At 46.7% G+C, this 20047-nt stretch overlaps 1 protein-coding gene across 7 annotated transcripts in view; it reads left to right on the top strand.

Moving 5' to 3' along the window:
• Positions 1-1340: 1340 nt before the first annotated feature.
• Positions 1341-20047, top strand: part of GRB10 (growth factor receptor bound protein 10) — a 196274-nt gene continuing 177567 nt past the window's right edge. For 2 of the 7 annotated variants that reach the window (XM_087432924.1, XM_087432529.1), the window contains exon 1: positions 1425-1511. The gene's annotated coding sequence lies outside the window, so the exon portion shown is untranslated. Of the gene's footprint in view, positions 1512-2033; positions 2233-20047 lie in introns of those variants that run through there. The other 5 variants (XM_087432810.1, XM_087432582.1, XM_087432971.1 and 2 more) reach the window with 4 other exon arrangements.

Genomic DNA, 20047 nt, shown 5'->3' with positions numbered 1-20047 from the left:
TTCTTTAATTTTCTCTTGATCCTTTGTCTACAACGGGAGTCCTTATGTTCCATTCTCCCAGGAATCTAAGCTCCTTCACATCATTCTCTCTAGATTCTCATCCTATGGGTTTCGGAGCTTGGACCAATGAGTAGACATTTTCGGGAGGCCTATGTCAGTTACAGGAAAGGATGACCTTTCATCGATACATCAGCCAAAGGTGGAAAAAGCAGGAGCTATAAAAAGTGCCATAAAGGGCTCTGGCACAATCCTTACTCTGCGCTTACCAGCTACTTGACCTTAGGCAAGTTATTTCACCTCTGGGAGATTCGGTTTCCTAGTCTGTACAGTGGGCATCTCCCAGTAACAACCTCAGAGGCCAGAGTGGGGTTACATAAGAGGATTAATGAATGTTTGGCACAAAATGTGTGCTTAATAAAGGTTAGTTATTATTGTAGCTGCTTTTATAACATCAAGACCCAGGAAAAGACATAATTATTTGTATTATAATTTTGATTCGCTAGAGACATTAATAATCATATTAATGACAATGGGGTTCCTTCGTGCCAGTCACTTTATGTTACAGGTATGACCTCATTTACCCCCCAGGACATCACTTCAGGTGGGCTTATTAGTCCCTTTCAAAGATAAGGACATTGAGGCTTGGCAGCATTGAGAGAATAGGTAGGGCCTCCCCACCTCACCCGCACTCCGGTGCTCACATGCAGATAGGGAAACTGAGGCTCTGAGAGGCGAGACCCAGACAGGGCTGGCTGTGAGCGGACACTGTAGGTTTCCCTTTCCCGGGCCAGGACCACCAGCCCACGACAGAGTCCCAGCAGCTGCAGCTCATCCGTCTGTCCTTCTCTTACGCCCAGGATAAAGGATTTGGACAGCAGAGTTAATACTTTGAGTTTCAAAGAATTCGCTTACAAATTGCCTTTCGGGATAGGTCCGATGTGTCTTTCGCGGGCGCCCGAGCCTGGGCTGTCGGGGTTTCGTGTCGGGGGTCCCAGGAGGCAGGACGACCAGTCTGGGGGCCCACGCCGGGCTGTCCGTCTCCCGCGCCGGCCCGGGCAGCGGCCGCCCAGAGGGTCAGGCGCCCGCGCCCGGTGCCCCGCCCTGTGCCCAGGCCGCGGCTCCGCCCGCGCTGGCGGCCGCCGAGCGATCCCGGCGGCGGCGGCGGCGGCGGCGGGAGGAGGAGCAGGAACAGCGGCCGGGGTAGGAGGCGGAGGCGGCGGAGGCGGGCGGCGGCGGCGGGCGGGGCCCGGCGAGTTTAAAGCTCATCGAGGGGGTGGGGAGGCCGGGAGGAGGCGAGAAGGGACGAGAGCGGCGTGCCGGCGGCGGGCTCGGCGCTCGGAGGCCGCGGAGACCCGCGCGGGGCCCGAAGTTTCCGCGCAGCCCTCGGCGGCGGCGCGCGGGGGCCGGACCGCCCTGCGCGCCGCGCTCGCCCGCGGGACCCGCGCCCGCCCCGGCCGCGCCGAGGGGCGCCGGCGGCCTCGCGGAGGCGGCCGGGAGCGGCGCCGTGGCAGGTACGGAGTTGGGCGGGAGCGCGGCGGCAAGTTACTTTGTGGTCGGCGCGGCCGGGCCGGCGGGCGGCGGGCGGTCCCGCGCCGGCATTGTCTGCGCGCTGGCCGCCCGGGCCGGGGACGCCGGGCGCCGCGGGGGCGCGGCGGGCGGAAGGGCGTCGCCTCCGGGCCGGGGCTGCGGCGCCGGGGGCCGCGGCGCGCGAGGCGGGGACGGGCTGCGGGCGCGGCGCAGCGGGGCGCAGCGGACTGGGCTCTGCGCGCTGCGTCCGCGACGCGGGGAGCTGGGGAGCCGGGCGGCGCCTGCCTGAACCATCGTGTCCGACGCCGGCCGCTCGCGGACCGGGCTGGGGTGGGGGCTGCGCCGCCCGGCCGTCAGGGCCAAGGCCGCGCTCCCGGGCCGCCCGCAGGGTGGGCGCCAGGCGCCCTGCCGCCCCCGGTGCGCCCGCGGCCGGGGCGGCGGGGCCGGACGCCCCCAAGCCGGAGCGCGGCCCAGCCTCGGGATCTTTTTTTTTTTTTGGTTTTGTGAGTGACCCCGTTACCCGCCGCTGGGGCCTAACCCCGAGTTGAGGGCTCTCGGATTAGCCGCCCGCCAGCCGTGGAAATGTGATAAGAGCCGTACCGTTCGCAGAAGGAAATTTCTGATGCAACTCGCCGCCTTTGCTGATTGCCTCTCCAAACGCCTGCCTGGCGATGGCCCACGAGCATGTGCGTTATGGAAATTAGGGTATTCTCTACTTTTTATTGTGTTCGACTTGTTTTGGGATTGGAAGAAACTCCAACTTTTGGTTGTTTGCTTTAACCGAGACGTTGGGTGATGGAGGGGAGCCACAGGTGACCTTTACAGGGTCCTGGATCTTTACGATGCATAGGAAAGAATGCTTTCTTGCAAACGTTGTACCCAGTTTCATTCAAGAGATGCAAAGAAAAGACCAAAACAAGTAGCGCTCGTGAGTAAATATGCGTTATTGCACAACTTTCTCGTTGCTGCTGTTTACAAGGCCGGGCCCGGAACACTTTGTTTCTGAAAATGCTGATTCAGCCGTTTGGAGCCCCCGAGTTTCATAAATGGTGCTCTATTGAACGTTTCGCTCAGTTTTACTAAGAACACATGTTAGCGCAGCAACAGGCGTTGACTAGGATTTGCAGCACAAAGCTGGTAATTTTTCGCAAGAGTTGACCTAGGCTCCCCCTCTTTCTTTCCAGGAGGAAAAATAGGTAGCATCTAGGTTTCTATAGCAGAAGAAATTCTGACTTATGACGGTGATGTAGTGTCTTTTAGGGGAGTATTTTATTAAGTAAAAACCCTGAAACCAAATGTGTTTCCTGGAGTGATTCTAGATGACTAGGTTTTTCTGTTAAAAATCAGAACTCTAGGATTACTGTACATAATATTTGAGTTTTACTGGGAGCACTTGAAAGAGAAGGGCCACACAGGCCAATCCCCAGATTACAGGGAGGGAATTTGAGGACAGAGAGTTACACACCCAGCAAGTGTGCTTGTGTAACTGAGAAGTGTAGTGACTGAGACTTCTGCAGCATTTTACAGTTTACCTGGCACCTTCAAAGCCTGGTTGCTTTTAATCCTCTACAGCCCCCTAATCCCCATTTTACAGATATGGAAACCGAGGCTCAGGAAGTTGATTGGCATGCCCAGGCTGACATGGCCAGCACATGACAGAGCTGTTACCAGAGCCTAAGCTTTGCATGTTTTAAGTTCTGTGTTTTCTGCTTCTGTACAAGTACATCTGCCTCTGAGAGAGAAATGGCCCGGAGGAGATCCGCCTGCCAGTCGCACACCCAGAGAGCTAGGAGGCTGTGTTACCATTCCTGTGGCTCCCAGCCTTCCAGATTTCTGCCATCTCACCAGGCCATTATCAATATTTTCTTTTGTCCACTCGCTTTTTATGCTTAAATACACGTTTATTTTGGGAGGAAACTTTGATATCTACAAAGTCATGAGTTTGATATGGTAGTTATGTTTATTATAATTAAAACAATGCTTTAATAAAAGCTGTCTACTATAGTCGTCTCTTGCATATCATCCGTGGTCTGTACCAGTTCTAGGGCATCACTGGGCTGGGCAAAATGTCTTTCATTTGTGGAGCAGGAACCCAGAGCTGGGCAGGTTCATGCTGGCTACTTGTCCAGGGCTTTGTATGGTGGTGGCCACCAGGACCGGAAGCCAAGGCAGCCCTGGCTCAGTTCCAGTGACCGTCTCTGTGGCCAGTCAGCCTCCAACAGGAGGGAAGAGCGAAGTCAGAATCCAAGAGCCAGCGTAGAACTTTTGATTTTGATGATGTGGCTGGTCTGAGACTTTACAATGTATAGAAACCAAACTCCTGCTTAACAAAGACATCTGTTGTGCCTTCAGCCTCATCTTAGAGCTGTAGAGGCTCTGGGTTGGTATATCGGGTCAAACCTAATGTCTTGAAGGTGGCATAATTTAAAGAACTTATTTCCTTGAATTCTGTCCAACTCTTAACTGCAGGGGAAGGAAAACCTGCACAATGGTCGGATGTATTTGAGCTTGTGTCTAGGGCTAGCTGGCCTGCCTGTCAGAACTCAGAGCCGACTGCAGGGGACTTCTGTCCTGCTTCGTGGGAAGGAAGCTTGTGCATTTGCAGTTTGCTGCATAATCCCCGTGTCTGTTTCTTAGTCTTAAACCAACGTGAAATTGCATAGGCTCGTGAGGAGAAAATATTTGCCTTGTCTTTCATTTAAGTAAGCAGTCATGTGTTCAAAATTTAAATAAAACTTTTCTGCTAGTGGAGATTTTTTTAAAACCTGTCTTTATTTTTTTGCTTAACTGTAGAAGTGTGGGACATTAGAGAAGAAATGAAGACAGTCAAGCTATTTGATGGGAGAGGCTTGGGTGCTTTGGGGATCTGGGAACCTTGTATAAGGTCTGAGCACTGATGGATGTATAACTGATCTGATCCATTCGAGCACTGGCTGCCTTTTAATTTATGTTGGTATTTTAGCTGCACACTTCTGGGGAGCTGTCTCTGTTTCCCTGTCTCCTCCCTCCTGCAGCGGGGACACCTTTGCCTTCGACTGCCCTCTCTGGCTTTGAGGAACTTCTGAATTGATCTCTGAGGAACCGGCTTTTGTCTGTGCTCCTGGTGATCACACGGCCTGTTAACTGTAAGGAGATGAGAGCAGGCAAAGCTTAAAACTGCAAGTTTGTGGAAAGGCTGATGGCTTTTCTTTAATAGTGGAAGGAAAAATGGTGTGACTGTCCTTTGAGATGGCAACAAAAAACCATGTCCAAAATCAGCTCAGAGGGAGAAATGCATGGTTCTGACTTGCTGCTTTTGGGATACACTGACTCTAAGGAGCCCTCCCTTTTAGCCCGAGTGGGGAAGAGATTGGCTTGAGAATGAGGGAAGCCTCTCTTGTCCAAGTGCTCTTTAGCACATTCGTGAAAGCAGGGTATGTTGAGGAGGAGATAGCTTCTCTGCCTCTCTAAGTCGTAGTCTGGCTTTAGGATTGCTGCTTGGAACGCCTAGGATGAAGTGGGCTCATCATGACTGGATGCCACTAGGAGAACGAGAATATTTTTCCTGTTTTTCAACCATGGAATTTCCACATGGATTTTGGGGAAATTTTCTTCAATTGTTCAGATCCTTAATTTGAGGCTCTTCTTATGTGGGCTGGACCAGCCAGAGTGGACTGTGGGTTTTATCATCTACTGTGGGAATGGGTGCTGGGGAGGAGTCGCCCTCCTGCCATTTCCCTCCCTTTTTGCTCTGCCCAGGGCAGTGGCCAGTACTGATGAGTGCACGAGGCACGCTGCCTCAGTTTGACTCCTGGTTCTACCATTGGCTCGCCCAGCGAGCCTGAACAAGTTAGCTAAGCTCATCGGTAAAGCGGGAGTCATAGGGGTGTTTGCCTTGAATGGCTCTTGGGAAGCTAGGATGCTGTGGGGGTTGTGTGAACCTTGTGTGCTAAGTGTGTGGCTCTTCGCAAGGGCTCAGAGACACTGCTTCTGTGCATAGTCAGCCTTGTCTTAGGAGAGGCTTGTGCACTTGGTTATCCTGCTTTCTATTAACCTGCAAGTCTGCTGGAAAGGCCACTCCACTCTTCGTATTTTTGTCTCCCAGTGCGTTGTGCATGTTAGTTGTACAAAACCTTGTTGAATTGACCATAACCTGCTTTGAGCGTCAGTCACTGTAAGAATCCTTTTATTGCCTACGTGTAGCAGGACAGTTTGAACTCCTCACAGGCAGGATTTTAAGAGCAGAGATGGATGGTGGAATGTAGACGTCAGCTGGCTGCAAACCATTTGAACCAGATGATAGTGAATAGCAGGCATCAAAAATTGGTTCCCTGTAACCAGGAGCCAGAGATGCGAAGACTACTGAGATGCGCAAGCTCTTCGGGCTGCAGCACTGGGTCTGCAGAGAGACCTCTGGTCTTAGGCATGCAGAGCTGGGTGGCATCTGTCCTCAGGACCCCGAGGTTGGTTGGTGTTGACTCTACAGAGACATTATTCCAGCTGAGACTGAAATGAATGTGGACTACTGGTCCTGATGCACTGCCCACGCCCCTGGGGAGTGGCTCTGTGCACATCTGAGGGCTGTGCTGGTGGGCAGCCTTGCATCTCTCTCAAGTCCTGGCTGGGTTTTTGAGCCAGGCCCATGGGCCTGGGCACCAGCAGCTGCAATCTTGCCAGTAACGTGGGCTCATAAAGCACCTAGCATAGAAAGAGCTTGCTGTGTATTGGCCTTCATCATTGCATCATTACTGTCACCACAGCTGGAAGCAAGGTTGGGGGCTGGGGTCCTCTGTCTAGCCCTATCGGTGAGCTATCAGGCGAGTCACTCTGGGAGCTCCATGGGGGCCTCTGAGAAAGACAGAACCATGAGGGGTACCTGAAGACCCCTTCTCTCTCATCTTGTCACATAGGAGCCAACAGTAAGGAACCTCCAGGGCCACCAACCGCAAGCTGCCTGGATCCCACTGGAGACGTTTATCAGAGTTGAGAGAACTTGCAAGTACTCACTTCTCTGATGAGCTGGGCCTTTGGTTTACTGATTTGTTTTTTTAACTTGCGTCCCTGGGAGTGTCTTCTTCCAAACATTTATGAGTTCAGAACTCCCTTTAATATAAAAAGTTTTATCATACCACATATCTAATAGTAGTAATTTTAGGATTCCCTGCTCCAAGAAACTCATAGTAACCAAAAAGCTACTATGAACTGAGTAACTTTTAACTTCAGAAGTTTGTACAGTGGCCTCATGCTTATAGGGGGTCTCCTTTGGCTTTAGGACAATGCCTTGTACCAAATCTGGGTCCCTGCTTGAAAATCTTCTCTGGGGTGGGAGGTTGAGCTGGGTGATGTCCAGTGCCCTTTTAGTGTTTTGTGTGGGCTAGCACAGGCTGTGGCTGTGTTAGTCGAGAGCCTCCTGGTTGCTTTTTCTAGAATGCTGCCCACTCTCTTCTGAAGAATTGTGTGGCTCTCGTGGAAACCCCTCTAGGATATTGCTAGAGAAATGAGAACCTGAGGCCTCGGAGGCATCTCCCTAATGGTGTGATGGAGCCTTGGAGGACCAATCAGACAGGATGGGCTTCTTACTCCCTAGTTGGATCATCCCTTATCTGCATGCCTGGCCCGGCCCTTCTCCCCTTCCCAGGGCCTGCAGGGCCACAGTGGAAACAGGAAGCCTCCGTTGTGGCCGCCCTCACTAGGAGGGGCCCTGTCTCCTGCTGACCTGGCCTTACCACCCAAGTTCTGTCCATTTCAAAGGTCACCTGGCTTTCTAATCCCTCAACATCCAGGAAAGACTGTTTTTAAATTTAGTTTGATTTTTTTTTAATCAGAGTGATATATGCATATAAAGAGTCAGATAATTCCCCAGAAGTAACCAGGCTTACCAGCCAATTTTTTTCTGTTTTTATCTCCGTATTTCTAAGCAGATGTCTAAATAATATATTGCAGTTCCTTGACACCTGCTCCCTCCCCCCAACTCCCCCAGACCCCAGTTTCTTGTAAGATTCTTTAACTGTCCTCCTTGGAAGGTGAGGAGTTGGTCCTTTGTCCCATTCCCATTCTACACTTGCACTTTCTGTCTCCCCATCATCTGTTCTGGTGAGATTGGCTGGACCAGCATGCACTGCTGATGCTATGGTGACAGCCCCTGAATGCTGCTCACTGCTGAGCCATGTAGTATGCTGTGATAACGTGTTCTGTCTCACAGGACATTTTGTTTTCTCCTGGAGTTGTATTTGCATTTGCTTAGTAGTTTATGTACTTATCACCCCTTCCCCCCACCCCCACTCCACACTGACACAGTTGTGCAAATCTCCTTTCAGATACCCTAGGTATTTGGCCAGTTTTATCTTGTGGAAACAATCTCTCATGTGATTTTTGGCCCACCTTGGCCTGGGTGCCCTCGAGGCTCCCTGCTCAGCTGTCTTCCTGGAATCTTCCTTCTCCATCATCCTGGGCATGCCCTTTGCCTTTCTCTTGGATCTCATGACTCCCCTTTCCTGGTTTCTTCCCAAAATTTGATGGAAAACATTCCATAATAGCTTCCAAAAAAGAGGTGCATGCAGATTTTTTGAGACCTTGCGTGTCTGAAAATGTCCTTATTCTACCTCATAGCCAATAGTTTGTCCTAGTATAGACTTCTAAATTGGAGATAGTTTTCCCTCAAAAATTTGAAGGCTGCCACTGTCTTTAGGCAGAATGGGCTTGAGAAGGAAGCTAATCTGATTTTTGATTCTTTGTATGAAACCTTCGTGTTTTTTTCTTTTTTTCATGCCTGGAAACTTGTAGGATATTCTCTTTGTGTCTTTGTTTGGAAATCCCTTGTAGATGTGCCTTGTTGGGGGTCTTCATCTATCATGTGGGGTACGTCAAGGGCCCCTTCAAGCTGGAAACTCAGGTCCTTTGGGGCTGGGATGTTTTTTGAATTAATTCTTTAATTTCTTTTCTTCCATTTTTCCTTTTCTCTCTGTCTAGAATGGCTTTTAGTTGATTGTTAGCTGCCTGCATTGGTTCTCTATCTTTTATCTTCTGTATCTCCTGTGTTGTTCTAGGTTGTGGAGTATATCAACTTGACTTTTTAACCTTTCTATTGGATTTTAAATTTCTTTTTTCATTTTTAATTTCTAAGGACCTGTTTTTTCTTTTTTGATTATTATTTTTAATAGACTTTATTATTTAGAGCAGTTTTAGATTCACTGCAAAATTGAGCAGAAAATACAGAGATTTCGCATATGCCCTGTGCCCCTACACATGCAAGACTTCCTCAATCTCAACATTCCCCACCAGAGTGGGACGTTTGTTACAGTCGATGAACCTACATTGACACAACATCACCACCCAAATTGATTATTCTTATTTTAATGGCATAATATCCTTCTTTTGTAGATACACTATTTTTTAAAATCCCTTTTTTGGGATATTAGTTTCCATTTTTGTTTTTTTCTTTTTTTCTGCATAGTTTCTTCTCTCCAATTTTTACATTATTTATTTTTAATTTTTTTACGTGTTTGTGTCTGGCTTACCCAGAAAGCAGAGCCTACAGCAGGCTAGAGCTTATGTGCATGTTTTATTTGGGTGTGCAAACCTGGGGAAGTAGGGATGAGGGGAGAGAGGGAGGCAGGAAGGAGGGAGAGCCATGAGGCTGGTCCCCAGGTGGCCACCACGTGCAACTGAGAGAAGCTGATGGATGGCTCCATATTGTGATTCTCCAGACAGTCCTGGGGCTGGGATAGGGAGGAGAGGAATTTATCTTCCAGTCGGTGCCCATCCCCACCAGCCAGGCCCATGGGCGCGAGCCTGTGGGTTCTGGGTGCAGGCAATTTGGGCGGGCCTTGCTTGTCCATGGGGCTTATTGGGCCCATGCCCAATGGTCACCCCAGCAGTGGCTGGACAGAGGCTGACACAGGTGAGGCTGACAGGGTGTCTGACCCATTTGGCTTGGTCCCCATCTTTCCGGTTCAAGGCTTTGCTTAGATGTCTTGGCCCTTCTCTGCTCACCCACTTTCAAAGATACCACTGAGAAGCCGACCATGGGCCTCAGGGTCTGGCCAACTGGTTGCCTCTTTATGGGGAGAGCCCCGGTGCCATGTCTTGGGTCTCGGCTCCTTGGCTGGCTAGACTGTCTAAAGAAGGCTCTGTCAGTCTCCGACAAGGCTGCTGTGAGCCCTGGGGACACCATTCATCCTGTGTCAGCTGGAGCAGCCCACCAGCTCATGTGGTGCCAAAGGCCCAGGACCTGAAGCAGTCCTCACTGCTTCAGGAAAGAAACCCGGTCTTTTGCATTCGCAAAATCCCCGCCATGTTCTCCGATAGAAGGGAGTGTAACATCTGTTTACTAGCTCTGTTGCCTTGTGCAAGTCACTTAACATCTCCAAGCCTTTTTTTCCTTTCATGTATTGCAGGGTTGTGTTTATATGTATGTGTGTGTACATTTATATATATGTATATAAAGTGACTAGCAGATAGCAGATACTCCAAATGTGGTGTCTGTTATTTTCCTTGCTAACTATCATTTTAAATGGAACTCTACTTTCTCTGTGATGTCCAGTGGCTTCATGCCTGTGGCCTCAAGAAGTGCCTCTCCCTTTCTTGCTGTTCTTGCTCTGACATTTGGGGGGGGTGAGACAACAGTAATCTTGGATAACCAGAAGTGGTTGGCCTTGGCAGTCACACAGGCCCCCCAGGCAGGTGGAGAGAGTAGAGGCGCCTGTCACATGTCTCGCTTGTGAGCCTGAGATTTCCAGCAGCCCGGTGCTCTGCATGCTTTCACAGGTGGATAAGGAGGACTTTTGGGGTTCTGAGAGTGGCCATTGTGTGTGTCCTTGCCCATCAGGGTGGAGGTGGCCTGTGAGGGAGGGTGGGAGGCAATGGAGGGAGCAGGGGCTTCTTTTGGATTGCCAGGAGAACCAGGGATTGGGAGGGGGATTGGGCAACAGAGGGTCCTGCTGTGGCCTTGGGGTGTGATCGTGTCACATGGGGTTTGGTCCTGTGATTCCTATGGACCAGGCTCTGCTCTCCTCCCCAACATTCTCAGAAGTGCCATCCCCTTGAAGCTGAGCCGTGTGCTCCAAGGACAGGGGGGCTAGGGCTCTGCCATAGGCTCCTCTGGGCACATGTGAAGTGATAGGGTGGGTCCTATCGGGCATGTTTGGGAGGCAGGGCCGTATCCCACCCTTGCCGGGATGGCTTCCTCGTTTCTTTGTGTAAGAACACGTCAGGCTGTGTCTGAGGGTGCTGAGCACCCTGGGATCTGATTGTCTGCACTGAAGTTCGCTGGTCTGGGTGGAGCTGTGTGGACCTCTGAGCTCTGTCTCCCACACTGCGCACTGCGTAGTGTGCACGGTGCCCAGGCTCTGGCTGCGATGCGCCCAGCGACCCCGTGCGGTGGGAATGGCGCAGTTGGTGCCCGGTGTGGACGTGGACGTGGACGTGAACGCGCCGGGGTCCAGCCAGCAGTGTGGCTCCATCGTCCTCGTCCGTGCGCCGGGCGGGAAGGGCCAGCCCTGGGAGATCAGCAAAGGCCCCGAGTGGTCAGCCGCGCGCTGTTCTCGCTGCGGCCTTTGGTGGCCCAGGGCCTCCGAGCGTCCACGCGCTCTCGGAAGCACCGCTCCCCGGCCCGTGTCTGGCCAGCCCGCCAGAGTCCAGGTTCCCATAACCTCTGTGCATGCCAGCTGTCGATGGTGTTATGTAACCATTTCTAATCTAAATTGTTTAATATGTGACAAGTAATAACTGCACCCAGATAAACCCGTCTGCTCTCTCTTCGTCAAGTGCTGGGCAGAGGGTGTGGGAGCCAGCTGGGGAAAAGGACAGAAAGGGGCTTCCGGGGAAACTGGGCCATTTTCTCTGTTAAAAATGGAATAACAAGGCCTGCGTGGACTTCTTTTAAACCTGTATAGTCTAGTACAGAAGCCTAGGATGAACACATCCTGTCACATTGCATCTTTCTCCAAAAGCCCTCCTCCTCCCTCCAGGGAGCCATCAGAGGATTAAGGTGAGGTGGTGGATGTTGGGGAGAGCTGCACCCTTGATAGAGATCAACTGATTGCTCCAAACACAGGTGGGACTTTCTTGCCCTCTCTCTTCAGGAAGACAGATCACCTGTTTCACACGTCACTTGTCCCTTGGATCAGCTGCTGTTTGTGGGTTGATGGCAGGAGTCCCTGTCTAGGTGTTGTTAGAGGCCTTGTTGGAGGCGCTGCAGGCAGGTAGCTGTTGTCGGGGGAGGGTCCTGTCTGCACTGCCAAAGGTCTCATTCCTAGCCAGGAGGAGGAGGGGCGCCTCCCCACGTTGTCTCTGTAAGTGTGAAGGGCGAGAGTGACTGCAGGGAGTTGGGCGTGTTGGTGCTGAGCCTCCGAGTTGGGGTGGACGGACGGGGCGGTGGACCAGGCGTGGCTTTAGTCTAGTGCAGGTCTCTGCTCCTCTGCTTTCACTTCCATGTGCTGGGTTGTCCCTGCGTGCGCTGGGAGCAGGTCTCATACAGCCCGGGAACCTCGAGCTCGGTGTGTTGGGTGGGCCTGGGGTGGTGAGAGGATGGGCGTGGGGAGGTGATGAGGTGGGGAGGGGAGGGGGGTCTTAGTGAGATTTTCCTCTCCTCTGACTCTCCAGGGCATCAAGCTGATAAAGAGCCACAGAAGAACACATTTAAGATATGGGGTGCTGGGCAGCCATATACTAAAGCACGGTTTCGCTGTGGGGCAGGATGTTCGTGCACAGGGCAGGCTTAGGGATGGATCCCTGTTGTGCCCCTTGCCCCTGTACCTGTGAGACAGGGATGGTAGGTCCTGCCTGGTAGGATAGAGGATGATGCATACTAACTGCCAAAGAACAAAGTAGGTGGAATTAATGGTAATTTCACTATTGGTTTGTCAGAGTTGGAGGAATTCAAGAAAGGTAGAATAAAAATGAGTTGTTTTTAGCATTATCTAAGGGTTTCCATCACGTTGATCCTTGAGCCATCACTTAATTACCACGCCAGAGCTGGGTTTCTGAACTTTCAAATAACACTGCATCTTTTGAATTTTGGAGTGTGGTGACATTTCTGCTATTGTCTAAATCACTGACACTCCACCGTTGTGGTCCCACAAAAGCTGTGCGGTTTCTTGGGGTGTGTACTTGTGATTTAGTCAGAGTGTTTTAGGAAAGGCGCAGGGACTGCAACAGGTGCACCTTCCTTTCAGATGGGGGAGGTTAAGCTCCGACAACGCCCAGGTGGAGGAATGTATAGGAAAGACTGGGAGTTTTCAAGGTGTGACCCCTGAACCTCCTGTTTCAGAACCCACTCCCTCTCGGTGCATGTCCCAGACCTTGCTCTGATCTATGAAACCGATTCGCAGGGGTCAGGACTTGGAATCCCATGTCTTTGTAGAGCCGCCAGGTGACTCTTACAGGCACAAGCTTGAGAAGTGATGCTTTGTTTATAAGTCACCCTGGCTCAGGGGCTGTGGGCCTTGTAACCACTGCAGCTTCTGGCGGTTGGGTCAGAAACTTGGCAGCTTCCTCCTGCCTGAACCGCTGCCTGAGGGGAAGGTCATGGGCAGAACGAGGGGTGCATTAGGGCAGTCTGAGCCCTGTGGACCCTGGCAGGTCTGGGAGAATGTGTGACAAGAGGCTGTTGTGGGGACCTTCTTGTTTCTGTGTTTTTCATCAGACTTACAAAAGGAGTTGGCGCAGTCCCTAGGGCTCACCCAGCCCCATACAGTACAGGACACCGAGAAGCACGCCCGGCAGTTGGCATGGCCACGCATCAAATCCAAATTGGTGTGATGTACTGTATTTACTCATATTTCGTAGAATTCACTGGTTAGAATTGACCCAGGAAGACCTAACCCATCCCAAACTCTACAAGTACCTGAACCTGTTCCACGAAGCTTATTCGGATTTATCCAGGAAAGATGTTCCCCTTCCCTTCTCCCTGTGGAGTGGCTTCCCAGCTCCCCAAACTGGTAGAGGTTCAGTTAAAGGGGCAGGAAAACGCTGAGCAGTGACTTGGATTAGAGGCCAAGAGGTATTTACTGAACCCATTTGCTTCTTTCCCTTCTTTTCTCTGTCTCCTTGGACAGGGGATCCAGGACTGTCTTCTCCAGGAACTCCCCTGGTCTGTGGGGAAGTTGCCTGCAGGCATCTGGAAGGGTCGCAGCTGAGCTCAAGATACCCCTGGTTCAAATCTGATATTAGGGAGGGGAGAAAATCATGAATGTGTAAATATACCTTTAGGTCACCTACAAATAATTTCTCTCCTTTCTTTGACTGTGTCTGGGAGTCAGCTTCTGAGTGTTGCTAAAGCCATGTTGGTGGCTCAGGTCTGGTTATTCGCCTTTGCCACTGATGGCTATGTAGCTCCCAGCAGTTGTTCAGCACTCAAATGGGATAAGAATTTCGAGGAGTGCCCTGGATGGCTTTCAACAAGGGCCCGTTCAGTCATTTATTCAACAGATGTTTGAGGAGCCAGTCTGTCTTCTTAGTCTGTTCCTGACCCACTTAGATCGAAAATAATGACATCTGTGGAAGAAGGGATGATGAGCAGAGGGATGGTGTGGGTTGATTCAACAATAAAGATGTGATATAAATGTATTTTTCACTTATTTTCCTAGAGGGAGCTGGCAAATTTCAGTACTGACACGTTAAATATTAACAGTGTCTGGAAACAGTACTTCTTAAACCTTAATATGCACGTGAATTTTCTAGGGATTGTGTTAAAATGCAGATTCTAATTCACTAAGTTTGGAGTGGGACCTGAGATTCTGCATTTCTGTCCAGTTCCTAGGCGATGTGCGTGGTGCTGGTCAGAGAGCCACACTTTGTGTACCACAGTCCTAATACATTTCCTCCCATTTTATCTTCAGTTTCTTTGGAAATTCTCTGAAAAGGACACTTTACCCTATAAGAGCTATTATTACTAATGCTATTATTTAATTCAGGAATTTTGCCAAAATTTTTCCATGGTTAGCTCTCCGTTGTTATAAGTAGCATTGTTAAATGTGTCCATTCTTTATTCCATTTATAACTATTTGCACTGAGTCCTGCTTTGATATTTATTTGGGTCCTGTGGGTTTTATTCAGTGCTTTCTCTCTTGTTTATGATGAGAGGGAACTTAGAAAGGTTTGAAACCTTTTGAATCTTGAATGGCCTGGAAGCACTACGTGCCCTCATTTTAGTAATGTAGGATTTGTGTCCCAATTGAGCTTGTAAACTCTAGCACCTCACTTCCCTTGAGGTCCTGCTTAGTACCTTCACGTCTCAGCGTCAGGTGAGAACCCAGAATGACCGCCTCTAAGGGCCCCAAGCAGTGGAGAGAGACAGCACTCATGTCCCCAGGAGGCTGCCCAGCTGGGCCCTACCTGAGAAGGTGGGGCTGGGCATTCTTTCCCTGTTAGGAGAGGTGACGTTACAGCAGCTCCTGTCTTACATCTCTGAGTTTGTGTTCTGTGCATCGGGCTCAATTCTGAGCATCACCTTTTTTCCTTCCACCTTTTGAAAAATTTTACCACCAAAATCCTTCCTTGGATAATGGACCCTTTGAATTTTTGTATTCTTGCCTAACCTCGTAGCTCAGCACATGCATGGTGGACCCCATGGGGCTTTGGACCCTGTTCCTTTGTCATCCTTTATCAAGCATCTCCCTAGGCATGTGGTGATGTTGGACAACTTAGCGCTTCCCGAAGGTTAGTAGATGCCTCAAGAGCCAATATTTGTGGTCAAGTATGCTTGGAAATGCTGGGGTAGATAAAGTTCGTTTCTTATGGCAGAACTTTCAGAAAATTTAGTGTGACACTCTAAGACGAAGATAGGCTATGATGGTTCCAAATTTAGGGGGAATGGCACGGCACCCCTTTTATGCTGATTATATCATGGTAACGGCTAGTCTTTCATAGAGTTCTCTTTCTTTTTTTAAAACAGCTTTATTGAGATATAATTCACATTCCATACAGTTTACCCAATTAAATTTAAAGTGTATAAATCAAATAGAATTAATATATTCACAGATATGTACAATTAGCATGTGTGTGTAGATAGATATAGTATATATAATGTCTAGTTAATATATTCACAGATATGCACAACCATCACCACAGTTTTAGAACAACTCTTGACGTCAAAAAGAAACCCTCTACTCTTTAGTTATCCATCTCCCTCCATCACCCCCACCCAGCCCTAAGCAATCACTAATCTACTTTCTGCCCATATAGATTTCCCTGTTTGAGATGTTCCTATTGAATCGGATCATATAATATGTGGTTTTTCTGCCTGGCTTGTTTCATTTAACATAAGATTTTCAAGGTTCATCCATGTTGTAGCATTTATTGGTACTTCATTCCTTTTTATGGCTGAACAATATTCTGTTGTATGTATATACCACCTTTTTTTAATCTGTTCAACTGTTAGTAGATCTTTGGCTTGTTTCTACCTTTTGGATATTGTGAATAATGCTTTTATGAACATTGCTATACAGTATCTGTTTGAGTCTCTGTTTTCAGTTTTTTGGGTATATACGTGGAAGTAGAACTGCTCCACCATATGGTAATTCTATGTTTAGCTTTTTGAGGAAATGCCAAATTGTTTTCCACAGTGGCTGTACCATTTTGCATTCCCATCAGCAATGCACAAGTGTTTTAATTTCTCCACTTCCTCATTAATGCTTGATATTTTCTGATTCTTTTTTTTTTTTGATAATAGCTGTTCTAAGAGGCATGAGGTGGTATCTCATTGTGGTTTTGATTTGCATTTTGTTGTTGAGTTGTAGACATTCTTTATATATTCTGGATATTAATCCTTATCAGATATATAATTTACAACTATTTTGTCCCTTTCTGTGGGTTATCTTTTCACTCTCTTGTCCTGTGATGCACAAAGTTTTTAATTTTGATGAAGTTCAATTTATCTATTTTATTCTTTTGTTTCCTTTACTTTTGATGTCATGTCCAAGAATGCATTGCCAAATCCAGTGTCATGAAGAGTTTATCCTATGTTTTCTTCTAAGAGTTTTATAATTTTAAGTTTTAGTTACTTCATTTAGGTCTTTCATGCATTTTGTGTTAATTTTTGTTTATGGTGTAAAGTAAGGGTTCATTTCATTGTTCTAGTTTTCCCAGAATCATTTGTTGAAAAGACTTTCCTTCCCCACTGAATGGTCTTGGCATCCTTGTTCAAAATCAATCCACCATATACATGAGGGTTTATTTCTGGGTTCTCTATTCTATTCCATCAGTCTCTTTGTCTGTCCTTATGCCAGTATCACACTGTTTCAGTTACTGTAGCTTTGTAGTAAGTTTTGAAATCGGGAAGTGTGAGTCCTCCAACTTTGATCCTCTTTTTCAATATTGTTTTTGCTATTGGGGGTCCCTTGAGAATCCATATGAATTTTAGATAACTTTTTCTCTTTCTGCAAAAAACGCTGGTGGAATTTTGATAGGGACTGCATTGAATCTGTAGATTGTTTTGACTTAACAATGTTAAGTCTTCCAACCCATGAACATGAGATGTCTTTTCTTACTTGGGTCTTCTTTGTATTCTTATAGCAATGTTTTATAGTTTTCAGTGTACGAGTCTTTTGCCTCTTGGTTAACTTTATTCCTAATTATGTTATTATTCTTGATGGTATTGTAAATGGATTTGTTTTCTTAATTTCATCTGGAGATTGTTCCTTGTCAGTGTGTAGAAAAACACAACTGATTTTTGCATGTTGAGTTTATATCCTGTAACTTTGATTAATTTATTTATTAACTCTAATAGTTTTGTGTGTTTGTGTAATCTTTAGAGTTTTCTACAAACTTATGTCATCTGAGAACAGAGAAAATTTCAGTTTTTCCTTTACAATTTGATGCCTTTTCTTTTGCTTGTGTGATAGCTCTGGCTAGAGCTTCCAATACTGTGTTGAATAAAAGTGGTGAATTGTGACTTGTTCCTTATCTTAGAGGAAAGGCTTTCACTCTTTTGCCTTTGAATATGATGTTAGCTGAGAGTTTTTCATATATGGAAAACTTTATCATGGTAAGGAAGTTTCCTTCTGCTATGGTCTGAATGTTTGTATCCCCCCAAACTCATGTGTTGAAATCCTAGTAGATAGGGCCTTTGGGAGTTGATTAGGTCATGAGGGTGCAGCCCCCACGAATGGGATTAGTGATCTTATAAAAGAGATCCCACAGAACTCCGTAGCTCTTTCTGTCATGTGAGGATACAGTGAGAAATCTGTGACCTGGAAGAGGGCTCTCACCCGACCATGCTGGTATCCTGATCTTGGACTTCTAGCCTCCAGAACTGTGAGAAATAAATATCTATTGTTTATAAGCTATCCAATCTGTAGTATTTTGTTATAGCAGCCAGAATGGACCAAAACACCTGCTATTCCTAGTTAATTGAGTGTTTTTATCATGAAAGGGTGTTGCATTTTGTCAAATGCTTTTTCTCCATCAATCGAGATGATCATATGGTTTTTTCCTGCATTCTATAATGTATTGTATTACACTGATTGATTTTTATGTGTTGAACTATCCTTGCATTCCCTGAATAGATCCCACTTGGTCAGGTGTATAATCTCTTTTCTTTGGGGGCGGGGGTTTCAAATTGAATCTTTTATTAACATGGTAGTATAATCCTTTTAATATATTGCTGAATTTGGTTTACTAGTATTTTATTGAGTATTTCTGCATCAGTGTTCACCAGGGATATTAGTCTATAGTTTTCTTGTAGTGTCTTCGGCTTTGGTATCAGGGTAAATGCTGGTTTCATAGAAGGAGTCCATCCTTCAGTCTTTTGGAAGAGTTTGAGAAGGGTTGATCTGAATATTTTAAATGTTTGGTAGAATTCTTCAATGAAGCCATCTGGTTCAGGGCTTTTCTTTGTTGGGAGGCTTTTGATTGTTGATTTAATCTCCTCACTAGTTATAGATCTGTTCAGATTTTCCATTTCTTTGTGATTTTATTTTGGTAGATGATGTGTTTTAGGAATTTGTCTGTTTCATTTTGGTTATCCAATTTGTTGGCATACAATTGTTCATAGTATGCTCTTATAATCTTTTTTATTTCTGTAAAATCAGTAGTAGTGTCCCCACTTTCATTTCTAATTTTAGTAATTTGAGTCTTCTCTCCTCAACCTACCTAAAGGTTTGTCAATTTTGTTGATCTTTTCGAAGAGGCAACTTTTTGTTTTGTTGATTTTCTTTATTGTTTTTCTATTCTGTCTTTTATTTATCATTGCTTTAATCTTTACTCTTTCCTTCCTTCTGCTAGCTTTTAGTTTAGTTTGTTCTTTTTCTAGTTCTTTAAGGTATAGATTTAGATTGTTGATTTGAGATCTTTCTTTTTATTTATTTTTTTTGTTTGTTTGCTGAGGAAAATTGGCCCTGAGTTATTATCTGTGCCCATCTTCCTCTGTTTTGTATGTGGGATGCCACCACAGCATGGCCTGATGAGCAGTGAGTATGTCTGCACCCGGGATCTGAACCTGCAAAACCCGGACTGCTGAAGCAGAGTGCATGAACTTAACCACTATGCCACCTGGCCGGCCCTGAGATCTTTCTTTTTTAATGTAAGCATTACAGCTAAAATTTCCTTCTTAGCACTGTTTTTGCAGTATCCCATAAGTTTTACTGTTGATTTTTGTTTTCATTTGTCTCAAGATATTTTAAAATTTCTCCTGTGATTTCTTCTTTGACTCATTAGTTTTTTAAGATTGTTAATTTCCACATATTTTTGCATTTTCCAGTTTTACTTCGGCTGTGGATTTCTAGTTTCATTTCATTGTGATTGGAAAAGATACTTTTTATGACTTCAATCTTTTTAAATTTGATAAGACTTCTTTTGTGTCCTAACATATGGTCTATCCTTGAGGATGTTCTGTGCCCTTGAGAAAAATGTGATTCTGCTGTCATTGGGTAGAGTGTTCTGCTTATGTCTGTTAGGTCCAATTGGTTTATAGTTGTCAAGTCCTCTATTTCCTTATTGATCTTCAGTCTGGTTGTTCTATCCATTACTGAAGGTAGAGTGTTGAAATCTCCAACTGTTATTGTTAAGCTATCTATTTCTGTCTTTAATTCTGTAAGTCTTTGCCTCATACATTTTGGGGCTCTGATTTTTGGTGCATGTATGCTTTTAATTGTTGTATCTTCTTGGTGAATTGATCCTTTTCTCATTATATAATGTCTTTCTTTGTCTTTGTAACAGTTGTGACTTAAAGTTTATTTTGGCTGATGTTGATATAGCCACCCCAACTCTGTTGTTGTTACTATTAACATGAAATATCTTTTTCCATGTTTTCACTTGCGACTCAACTGTGTCTCTTGATCTAAAGTAGTCTCTTGTAGACAGCTTATAGTTGGGTTTTGTGTGTGTTTTTCTCCATACTGCCAATCTCTGCTTTAGATGGGAGAGTTTAATCTATTTATATTTAGTTACTGATAAGGAAAGACTTCTGCCATTTTGCTCCTTTTTGTGTATGTGTATATCTTATAGCTTCTTTTGTCCTTCAATTCTCTAGAATCCTTTCTTTGTATAACTATCCTTATGCTTTAAGGAAGACTGCTTAGATATGAACATTTACAGAGTAAAT

This window comes from Ceratotherium simum, chromosome 1 (genome assembly GCF_057802395.1).
Source record: "Ceratotherium simum simum isolate JZ-2026a chromosome 1, ASM5780239v1, whole genome shotgun sequence".
NCBI classification, from domain to species: domain Eukaryota; kingdom Metazoa; phylum Chordata; class Mammalia; order Perissodactyla; family Rhinocerotidae; genus Ceratotherium; species Ceratotherium simum.
Note: the sequence above shows the minus strand (reverse complement) of the source record. Positions and strands in the feature narration are given on the sequence as shown.